The sequence below is a fragment of the Trichosurus vulpecula genome, chromosome 3 (assembly GCF_011100635.1).
Source record: "Trichosurus vulpecula isolate mTriVul1 chromosome 3, mTriVul1.pri, whole genome shotgun sequence".
Taxonomy (NCBI): Eukaryota; Metazoa; Chordata; class Mammalia; order Diprotodontia; family Phalangeridae; genus Trichosurus; species Trichosurus vulpecula.
In genome coordinates, this window is record NC_050575.1 from 155,457,154 (window position 1) to 155,469,891 (window position 12,738).

Here is a 12,738-nt window from a genome sequence, read left to right on the forward strand (position 1 = left end):
GATAGATAGGTGATGGACTCATACGCAGAATGAGACAGACATTTTTTTGTCACGAACATTGTAGGAGTTAATTTTGCTTGACTATGTTTATTTATTGCAAGAATTTTGTTTCTGTTTTTCATTCTTTGGGGTGGGGCAGGGGTAAGAAAGAGAAAAATAAGTGCTTGAAAATTGAAAAAAAAATCAAATTAAATTTTTTAAAAGTCATTCTCAAAAGATGTTCTTTGTTACTCCCTATGATGTCTTGGACCTACTTAGTTTCCTACCCTCCCTACTTCTAGTTCCAGCTCTGACTAAAAGTAATCCGTATTTGGAGTTACATCTTATATATACGCTAAGTGCCACAGGAATTCATTGTGGACCACAGCTAGTCAAAGGTTTCCTAAAATAAATGGGATGTTTCTTGGACTTTGAGAATGTAGAATAATGAATGTTAAAAAAATAGCTCCACTGGTATCCTCATGATGCCAGAAGAAATTGAGGATGACCTACAGCACATTGGGTTTACCTTCTTTGATGAACTGTAGTGAGAATATAGATGAGAGTTGCATATGATGAGCAAGAATGAATGGGTTTCCATCTTCACCTTTCAAATGAATGAGTTCAGAGGTCCATTTAAGTACTGGTATACTGAGTAAAAATAGCTCACATTTCCATAGCACTTTAATATTTACAAACCACTCTCCTGAAAAAAAACTTTGAGATGGATAAGACGAGCATGACCATCCTCATTTTGCAGATGAAACTGAGCTTAGAAAATAATATTCCTAATACACATGTCATTGCCCATGTTACTCTCCCCTTGTCCAAAAACCTTTTAATAATACCCTATTTGTCAATAGAATAAAACACAAACTTCTTCAACCAAGTAAAATCCCACGTATTTTGCTATGTGCTTACTTTTTTTCCTTTATGTCATTCTATTTGGTGTCATAAGCAAGTATAGTAGTTAGACTGGAAGATTTTGAGTAACATTAATGGCCCTTCAAGAAAGAGGAAGGCCAATGAGCATCCTCTGCACACCCATCTGTGCTCCCTGTCATCTACCCTACATTCCAACCAAACTGCACTACAAACATTTGTTGCTCTTATCTTGCAAAATCCTGCCTTTGTGTAGCCACACACGTCATCCTCTATGCCTAGCTCTCATGACATATACTCCATATTTGGTTGCAAGTTTCCTGAGGGCAGGAACTGTGCTATTTTTTCCTCTTTGTACCATGTACCATCAGCACAATTACACAGTGTCTTGAGCATATATAACTGAGGTTTAATAAATGTTTACAGAATTAAATTATCCATGATTATATGTCTAGTAAGTGGCAGAGGTAGGAAGGACTAAAGCCAGGCCTCTGGAGTCCAAACCAATGTTCTTCCCATCATACAATGCTGTACAGTTAAGAAGAAAGATGTACATAGGTAGAAAAAACAGTACAGGGAGGAAGAATGGGCTGAGAAAAGTATAGAAGTGGAATAAACATGGCACATGTGAAGAACGGAGAGGAAATCAGACCCTCAGTATCAGGAGAATCAAATGGATTGCTGTGGCAATAGCTGCTTGGGCGGTAAAATTAAATTCCCACCCCACCCCCAGAAGAAAGATAAACCCTCATGAACTTTGCTGTTCATCCTCAAAGAGGACCAATGGTATCATGAGGGTGATGTCCTGCCTGGCACATGAATTGGATTTAAGTGAGGGAGAGCTGCACAAAGTTATCAGCCTCACTCTCTGCTCCAGTCATAGAAGTCCAATGGTAAGACAAGGGTCAAGATAACTGGCAACGGCCCAGATGCAACCAAATTAGTAAGCATACTAAGTCATAGATTTAAACACTCAGTTTGCAAAATCCTAGACTTACTATAAGACTACATTTTAAAGAAATCACAATGAGGGAAAGGGATTTACATTTCACAAAGATAACTAAAGGTTCAGTGTAAGGGAAATTCTTCCACAAATAAAATTAATTAAGTCCCCTTAGAAAGGTTTAAAAGTCTTGTAGATGCTATATTCCCTTCTCCGTCTTCTCTTGGCTTCTTATCTCAGGAATGTCAAAAGTCTTCCCTTAATACTATCATTCCATGAGTCAGATTTTAGTCAAATGAGGTAAATATTAACAGGAAACAGGCTTCAGTTAGCCAAATATTCTAGAAGGAATGGCATAATAAAATAGAATTAAAGGAAATAAAAATTCTCAAAACACCACCCACTAACTGACCATCATAATCCCCACCAAATAGAAACCTTCCTTTGTAACAAATAGATATAGTCAAGCAAAACAGATAAATATGTGGGTCTTTTCTTCAGGAACAACTAAACCAACAACAAAAGCTCAAATTTTCATAACACTTTAAAGTTGGGGGAGGGGAGGAAAAGGCAGACCGACACAGTTGATAGGATGACTTTGGAGTCAAGAAGGCAGTCAGCTCCTGCCTCTGATGCATACCATGATCATTAACAAGTCACTTAACCCCTCAGAGCCCTAGGCAAACTCTAAGACTGTAAGTCATATAATTGTTAATCTTTATCTATGGAGGGAGTTTCTACACTGGGACCTCCCTTACACTGATAAAATCACAGGTCCACACCACAACCCCTTCCCTAGGAAAAGGCTTATAAAGCACTTCCCTCACAACACCATAAGGTTCTTTCTTATTCAGCAATTTGGCCATGACATAACTCTTCTAAAAAATTTTCATTACTGCCCTGCTCCCTACTAAGGTAAGTTATATGCCTCTGTCTCTCATTCGATGCCCCAAGCAACATGGTGCCAACTCTCCTTTCCAGCTTTATCTCATGTTCCTCCTCTCTCTCTGCCTCCCAAACACTCCTTGAGAGGTCCCCTGCCTTCATGCCCTTATTCCTGTTGTTCCCTATACCTTGAATATTCTCCTTCTCTCTCTTTCTTGAATTCCTACATGGCCTTTAAAACCCAGATCCAGAGCCATTTATTCCAAGAAGCTTCCCTGGATCTGCCAACTTGGTAACAACTTTCTCTCTCAAGTCTCTAATGTAGGTCTCTTTCTCCTTCATCTCTCTAATGTACTTTTATAATATTCTTCATTACTCTTATCTGCGTTTGTGTCTTACCTCCCCACTAGGCTGTGAGTTCCATTATGTCAGGAAATAAATTGGGTTTTTTTTTAATTTTGTTATGTACCCCACTACTCAGCATAGTCCTCTGCACAAAGTGGGAATTTAGTAAATGGTTTTGTATTTGTAGCTGTAGTTAGTTAACTATTAACCAAAGAGTTCATGATTAGCAAAAAGGCAAATGGATTCAGCTTGCAGGTGACATATGAGCATTTTATCAAGCAAGACTGTATTCATTAATTACTTCCTTTGTACCAGGCATTATTTGAGATAAAAAGACAAAAACAAAACAATTCCTACCCTCAAGTATCTTATGTCTTTTAAAAGAGTTGGTGTGTGCATGTACATATGCATTCAAAAATGCATAGGAAATAGCCTTGGGAAGAAGAACATTAAAAACTAGGATGATTATTTGAGAAAGTAGCTTGACTCAGGCTATTCAGTGAGTTATTTGTGCAATAAGGACATGGAACTTCCAACTTCAAAGATCAGTTCTAATTCTACTCTACTTCCTGCTATTTGGGGATCAGGAAACTTTTTTACCATACCCCTCAAATGACATGATGTGGTCAGTACCCAATTCTGTCTACCCAAAAGACAAGCTTCATCTCTAGGTGATAATGCCAATATGACATAGAGGGCCCAAATTAAAAAGTCCTTTTTCTACTCCTGATTAGTCACCCATGATTCCCAGCTGCCAGACAGAGCTTTGCCAAGAGACTTGGGAATCAAGGGAAAAAAGCTAAGCCACCCAATAAAATGCACCTTCTTCTATATGTAAGGCTCCAAGTTTTATTGCACGTAAGAGCTATAAAAAGGGAGATCATCAATTCACTCTCCATGTGAGAGTAGAGATTAGAGGTTGGGAGGAGAATTTTACATGCAATATATAGGATGTTTTACATGCCGTATTTAGAATTAAAGAGAAAAAGAATCCATTTTCTTTCAATCTTTTGGGAAAGATCAATTGGACAATGGTCATAGGATCCTAGGGACAGTTAGGTGGTACAGTGGATAGAGAGTCAAATCTGGTCTCAGACACTTACTAGCTATGTGACCCTAGGCAAGTCACTTAACCCTGTTTGCCTCAGTTTCCTCATCTGTACTCCAGTATCTGCCAAGAAAACCCCAAATGGGGTCTGATACAACTGACACAACTGAAACAACTGAACAACAAACACAGGACCCTCTGTTTCTAACTTCCAAATAGAGGTTAAATGGAGAGCAGATAATCAAGGAATAAAATTGGCATCACCATGCCTGATGAAGATTTTGTCCACCACCTTGCAAATATAGCTATTTTCTATGAGGGGAATGCTAGATGTCAGTTGGAAGCTGTCCACAGCAGAGACTCACTCAGAGCAATAAAAAGGTTAAGGATAGCATCACACACTAAGGCTCACTACATGGCATGAGTACAATCAGACATGAGCCAGGTATAAGATCCAACCTATTTGGATAGTCCAATTTTAAACTCTTGCCTATAACCTGGAATTCCTTGAGGGTGGAGTGAATGTAATTTGTTTTACATCTTTGGTTCACACACAGAACATTTGGCTGGAGTTTGTAAATAAGAAGAAAGGAAGGAAATAAGCATTTATTAAGCTCCTACTATATACCAGGCACTTTACAAAAAATATCTCATTTCATCTTTACAACAGCCCTGAGAGGTAGGTGCCATTATTATCTCCATTTTGCATTTGAGTAACCTGAGTTCCTGAGACATCAAGTGACTTGCCCAGGGTCACACAGCTAGTAAGTGTTTGAGAATGGACTTGGACTCAGTTCTTCCTCCTGACTCATGGCTCAGAACACTATCCACTGCTCTACCTTGTAGATACTTTATCTAGGCTTGTGCAATTGAATCACCTCTTTTTTTGCTCCTTATATATCACATCTTTCACTTTTCCACCCTAATTGTTGTTACTGAATCATTTTTCAGTCATGTCCAACTCTTCATTCTTGGTAAAGATACTAGAGTGGGTTGCCATTTCCTTCTCCAGCTCATTTTATAGATGAGAAAACTAAGGCAAATCAGATTTAGTGACTTTCCAAGGTTCACACAAAGAGTAAGTGTCTGAGGCTGGATTTGACCTTGGAAAGATGAGTCTTCCTGACTCCAGGCCCAGTGTTCTATCCACTACACCACCTAGATGCCCTTTCTGCTGTAACCCCTGTCCCAAAGCCCATTGGTATGGAACTCTCTCCTTATTTGTGGAGATAAAGGCCCTGCCATTCATGAGGAGTGGTGTAGAGTTGTTGAGAGACAGAGAACTTCAGTCTCCAGCAGTCCCCCTTTGGGGATTCTTCAGTCACGGGTCCTTCAAGATTCACTAATTGATAGTCTTCTTTGAGTATATGATACAGTTGACTTCCAGCATCAAAAGAGAAGATGGAAGAAACTAACCTCACTTCAAGTTACTGAAGGAAAAGACTCTGGGAAAGACATGATAGGAGCACATAGTCTTCATTAAGTCCCTATTCCCAGCTTGCTACTCTAGAGACTTCAGGGTTTTTTTTCTTTGGGCAAGATCCAGACCCCTCTCTCTTGTTTGAGCTGAGTTACCTCTATCCCAATAGAAGAGCTCCTTCATACTGTATTATCTGGTATAGATTCTTCTATGTATACCTTCGCTGATAGCTGTTTTGCTATAATTTGGATAAATGAGTCTCTTTGCTATTTCCTATATATGTTCATTGTGGAACTTCCAAAGGAAAATGTGGGAGAGAAGAGATATTAGATTGACTGCCAAACTGAAGTTCTACAGAACTGCTGTGTGGAACTCGTTGTTGTATGCCTGTGAAACCTGGACAGTATAACCAGCATCATGCCAGGAAACTGAATTGCTTCCATTTGAATTGTCTTAGGAAGGTTCTGAAGATCACCTGGCAGGATAAGATGCCAGATGCTAAGGTCCTTTCTCTAATGAAAAGGCCAGGCATTCGAATTCTACTGCAGAGAGCAAACTCCAATGGGCTGGCCACATTGTTCAAATGCCAAACATACACTTGTCAAAAAGACTGTTTTACGGAGAACTCACACGGGGCAAGTGTTCACATGGTGGTCACAAAAAGTGATACAAGGACACTGTCAAGGTCTCTCTTAAGAACTTTGGAATTGATTTGTGACATGGGAGACACTGGCACAGGACAGCTCAGCATGGCATGCCCACATCAGAGAAGGTTCTGTGCTCTTTGAGCAAAGCAGAATTGAGGTAGCTCAAAAGAAACTTGAGATGAGCAAATTTAGATAATCCACTGCAACTGTTCACGTGGACTATTTGTGCTTGACCTGTGGTAGAGAATTCCGAGCTCATATTGGTCTGTCAGCCACAGTTGGATGCTCTGTAACTTGACTTTAACATATTGATGTCATTTTCATCCTCTTTGAGAATGAAGGACAACCAACCAACCAATCAACCACTGTGGAACTGTATTAAGTTTGGAAACGGTCAAGCTTGGATATAGAGCTTACAAAGTGATAAAAGTTAGCTTAAACCTAGTCCTATGCCCAACACTTATAATATTTAAGGGAGGAGAGAGACATACTTCTAACCCAGTGGTCTCTCTCTCTAAGAAGAGCAAAGCGTCAGCCTCCTGTCCCAACCTCCTACTTTGTCTCCTGGCAAGAGTAAAAGCCTCCTTTGGAGAAGCAGGGGATGGGGGAGAGGAGGCTAGAGGTGTCTATTCCTTCTCCTTTCAAGCTACACAATAACAGACCTCTCACCACACTTTTCCACTACACTACTTCATTCATCCACCTCTTACACACTTAACTTGCCTCTGGTCCTGTTTGTTTGTTATCTTATGTTAACAAATCTCTTACTTTGAACAACTTCCCTTTTGCTTCTGGCCCTTCACTAAAGGAATAGTTACTGATCTAGACTGTCCCATTTGACAGGGTTTTGGTGAGGAAAGCATTTTGTAAACCTTAAACACTAAATAAATGTCAGCTTAATGACAGCGAAAGGGACAGAGAGGGTATGATATGGTGGAGATGTGGAGGCAGAACACCTAGGTTGGACTCCTAGTTCTAATCCTTGCCACCTTTTCTTATGTTGGTCATGTCACTTCTTTTAAGCCTCAGTTTCCTCATGTTTAAAATGAGAACAGTATTTGAGCTCTTTGCCTCATAGGGTTGTTGTAAGGAAGGCATTTCATTAGCCTTAAATAACTTTAAAATGTGATTTCATCATTATTGTTGCTATTATTAATTATTATTAATATTACTATTTCACACGGATCTTTGTAAGTTATTATTATTATTATTATTATTAATGTCAGACTTTTTATTGGTTTTGACAGAGTTCAGATAGGAATGGCCCCAGGACAAATCACTATCTTCCTATTATTTTTTCTATTTAATGTTCTACAGAATATTATACCGGTGGATAAAATAGCAGTTTTTTGGAATTGAATGAAAGCATTGGCATAGGAGCACCTCTTCCACAGGCTCAGCGAAAACATCTTTTGGACAACTCCAATAGCAGGCAAGATGATGGAGATGATATAGACCTCATTCTGTTCTCACATAACTTTAATTTCTTCTGCTAGGTCTCTGGATTTTAAAAGTTTTTTGGTTTCACACAGTTTGGATATTATGAATATTTGGCATGGTGACCTCTATTAAAAATGCTGCTCTTCGGTTTTGATGGATCCATGTTATGACTGGAAGATTATGAGTAACCATGCAATTTATTGACTGATTTTTAAAGAACTATGTTGCTTGTACCAAATGAGGATTTGTCATCTATCACCTCACGAAAAACAGCAGATTTCTGGCATATAATTCTTGCCACCGGTTCATATCTTGCTAGGTATTGAGTAAGTGCTAACTTTTTGCAGCCTGCAGAAATATAGAGCATAGTCTCCACTATTTCCTAACATAATCTGCATCAATATTATTGTTATTAGTATCTTATTCATATTTTTGTATTGTCTATTAACATCCCTATCATCATCTTCATCACTGCTACTGTTACTGTTACTTCTTCTACTGCTACTAATTCTGATATCATGATGCCATTTTGGTCTTCTTAGAGCACAAAGGACAAACAACTAAAAAGAATAATACATCATATGGATCCCTAAACTGAGGCAGTTTACTACAGCACCCAATTCTTGAGGTCAAACCTTATTATTCTTCTGACATGCTCAGGCTTTAGTTATTTAGTCTGGAAATAAAGAAAATCCTGTCAAAATTCTTGAGTGACCAATGTCTCCACTCCTAGAATGTGTTCTCCTCACCTTTCTCCTGAATGTGATCTGATGCCATTTCACTGCACCATAAATTTGCTTCAACGAGTTGGAAAAGCAGTTTTTGGCTTCTTGCTAATATTTAAATAGCTCATTAAGAGCTTGTATTTTACAATAAACCAGAAGCCATGAAGCTCATTATATAATGAGTTCCCAGCTCATTGACTTCCACATTGTGTGTGCCACAGTTCCAGGAGACATGAACCCTTTTATTTATTTAAGATCCAACATAAGTTCACACAATTCAGGCCCTCATTATTCCAAGGGAACCTCCCCAGATAATCTTCTGCTGACATGTGTTGCTGTGTGTTTTTAGCCAGGGTAGAGAGGCAATATTCCCACAATCCCAGGTTCTAGTCAACAGATGCTACTTATGTGAGATTTCTCTGGTCATTGATATTCCTTACTTGTGACAGTAGTCAATTTTCAGTTTCTTTCATGAACCAGGCTAACAGTGGAACTATAGCTTAAATAGGACAATGGAGTATTTGCCTAAAGGTGTCAAAATTTAGAAATCAAAAACATTTTAGAGAATGTTTTAAGAAGACTAGGCAATTTTGGGTTATGTTTACATTTTGATGGTTCATCCCTTTGGCAGTGTAGAAGCTACCTATCAAGAATGATGAGTTATCAATGTTATCAATGGCGTACACTCTCCAAGTTTGGGAACCAACTGAGCTCCCCTTGCTCCCCTTATCCTGTTCCTCCCTGGTGACAGCCTTCTCATCAGTAGCCTCACAATATCTCAATTCTCTTTTTGTCTTTCTCTTTCTGTCTTTTATATACACATACTCACTCATTCATTCAACTGATTTGAGGACACGATTCATGCTGTTTGCCCCAAGTGTCAAATTGCTAGTTATATCTCTGCCAAGCATCATACATGGGTCCAGAAGCAAAAAAGGGGAAAAGTCTCTTAAAATGTATGTTTCTATTAAACACTGACCTGCAGAGAGGGATCCTCTAGAATAGGGAAGTGATTGAAAGAGCAGGTAGAATGCTATATTTGACCCACCAAATCCCCAGAAAGCCACTAGGCAGGGATTCCTGGGCTGAGGCCACTTTCATTCTCTTCTCCTGTGAAAGTATAGAAAAAGTACAGATGGTCTCCCTCATGCCAGAAGATGAATTGCCCTTGACTCTCTATGGAAACTATATTCTGAGCACTTCCACAGCTTTGAAACTCAGCAGGAAGGTACTTTTCAACTCAAGTCTTTCTCTGATTCCTTATTTTGGCATGGAAGTAATCCTAGTCTCTCAAAGCATATTCCAATGGAATGTGAATTCTGGCAATGCCTTCCAAACTGGAAAGTGTTCAAGTAAGGGCCTAGCAATAGACTTTCTATGACCTAGTTAAATGCGGGAGCTTATCCTTCACTTCCAGTAGGTTGGCTACCAAGTGATGAAGAAGGGTTTTTCTTACCACACCTTGTGAATTTGGGAATATGTGTTACTCCCCCCTTTATAGATAAAGAAATTGAGGCTCAAGGAATTAAGCAACTTGCCCTATAATCATATATCTAGTAGTAGTTTAAGTCAGGATTCAAACCCAAGTTTCCTGATTTCAGATCTAGCATAATTATCCTTTATACCAAGCTGCCTCGGGCATGGAGGAATATGATGTACACTGATAGAGAAAGTGCCTGTGTGAGTAAAATCATGGATCCTTAAAGTATTGAAGGGAGCATCCACATTTACAAAAGATCCCATTAGTATGTACTCATTAAATGGAGGAGGGGGCAAGCAGCTAAATAAATTATGGGTTACGCATGAAATGGAAAACTACTATGCAAAGGACAAGAATCTCAAGAGAAATGATGAAGGGGGAGAATGGGCAGAAAGGAAGCCTTGCAGTATCAGATCTCAAGCTATATTACAAAACTATAATCATGAAAAAAATTAATAGTGGTTAGAACATAGAAAGGTTGAGCAGTGGCACAAATTAGGTACAGAACAGAAACAAATGAACATAATAGTGGAGTTTTCAATAAGCTCAAAGATCCCAACTCCTAGAGCAAGGACTCACTAAGCTGTAAAAACTACTAGGAAAACTGGAAAGCAGTCTGGTGGAAATCAAATAGAGAGTAACATCTCACATCATGTAACAAAATAAGTGTCAAATGGATACATGTTTTAGACATAAAAAGTCACATCATAAACAAATTAGAAAAGTGAGGAGGAAAACAACCCTTCAGAACCCTGAATAGGGGATGGCTTCAAAACCAACAAAGGATTGAAAGGATCACAGAAGATAAAATGGACAATTTGATTACATAAAATTAAAACATTTTACACAAATTAAAAATGAGAAAGAAAACAACTAACCAGGAAAACAAATCTTTGTAGTATGTTGCTCTGATAAAGGTCTCATAGCCTAAATATTTAGAGCCACCCTCCAACAGGGAGTCAATGGATATGAACAGTTTGTTTTCAAAGGAAGAAATCTAAACTATCAATAACGATGTAAAAATGCTTCAAATTAAAAATTTGAGAAATGCAAATTGAAGTAACTCTGAAGTTCTATCTCACACCCATCAGCTTGGCAGAGATGACCAAAAGGAAAATGAAAATTGTTAGAGACATTGAAGAACAGCAAGAAAAGAAAAACCTAAATGGAATCTAACTATAACGACCAAGCTTGGCCTTGAAGAATGAAGGAGAAAATGAACCTCTTACCCTCTATACAGAAGAGGGTACTGTGGGTAAGGAACAAACTGTTTGACTCAATTGAGGTGTTTGTGTTGCTGAATTGCCTTTTTCCTTTTTTTATTCTTTGTCACAAAGAATGCTTCACTATGTAGAGGAGGAGAAACATGTTTGCAAATGAAGGTGATGTAAAAACAAAAGATGTCAATAATTTTTAAAAATGGAAACAGCTACACTAAAAATAAAGTTGGTTCTGTTGCATTAAATCCTGGGCTCCTGATCATGAACCCTACAGCACTGGTCCTTACCTTTCCCTCCTTAATGGAGCTTTCTTCTCTGAATTGGAACAGAAGGTCTGGCATCCACCAGGGCAAAAGCAAGAATCATTTCCTCATAGCCCACTCTCTCTCTCTCTCTCTCTCTCTCTCTCTCTCTCTCTCTCTCTCTCTCTCTCTCTCTCTCTCTCCCTCTCTCTCTCTCTCCCCCCTCTCTTTCTATGGTCCTTTGTTTTATGGAACTATAGGAGCCTGCTTGGATTAGAATGAAGAACAAATACCTGAGATTGAGGACAAAGTGAACAGGACTTGGGGAATTAAGACTGACTACCCCAGTTTGCTCATCTTTCTAAAAATAATGAATCAGACTAGACAGTGGTCTCTAGGCTCCCTTCAGTTTCTAAGAATAACTCACATTTCCATAGCTCTTTTAAGGTTTATAAAGTGTTTGTTTTTCCCTCAAAACAACCCAGTTAGGTAGGCATTATAGATAATATTGTGCCCATTTTACATACAGAAAAATGGAGGCTCACGAAGATATAGTGACTATTCTAAGGTCACATAGCTGTAATGACTGCCTGGGCCCAAGATTTTAACCCAAGTCTCTTGAAATCAAGTCCAGCATTCTTTTCGCCATATCATGCTACCTCTTACACATCCTACTCTCAGCTCCAAATCCTGTGCCTGGGAGATAAAAAGTTATCAGGCTACTCAGGAAGTAAGATCAGAGATACTGAGAAACTAAACTGATCAGCAAGTCAGGCCTGATCACAGTATTCAGGAATAAATGGAACCTCAGAAATAAAATTGACTTATGCATGCCCACACACACAAATACATGCACATGTGCCTACACAGACATGCACATACATTCAGAATTCCTACATATCCTTTAAAGTGCAACTCAAATGTCATCTCCTCTTTGAAGCTTTCCCTGAGGCTACCAAAGGAATGACCTGCCCCATATAGCACTTTGTTTTCCATCTCTTTAACTATTGTTTATTACAGTGTTATGTGTTTATGCCATATTCCCCTACTACACTGTAAGCTACCAAGAGCAGGGGCCAGTCATCTACACTCCAGATCTCCTCCAGGACCTGGAAAGATGCTTTGAACACAGTAGAAGTTTTCAAATATCTGTGAAATACATCCCTATTTATTTCCCCTCATCCACTTCTTTCTTTTTGTGGTGAGGGTGAGGTCTTTGGGAAGACAGGGGTTGGGGGTAAGCAAGACTTTCACCTAATGGTGTTAAAGTGTTAAAACTTTAATGTTACTATAATTTTATATTATATATTATTATTGTTATTATTATATTAATTTTTATTATCACACAATAGCCTTTCTATGGTTCTTTAAGGTTTGTAAAGTGCTTTATATATGTTATCTCATTTGATCCTCATAGCAATTCTATGAGGGTAGTGCTGACACTTTTTTTTAAAGTGCCTTAAAGTTTGCAAAGTATTTTAA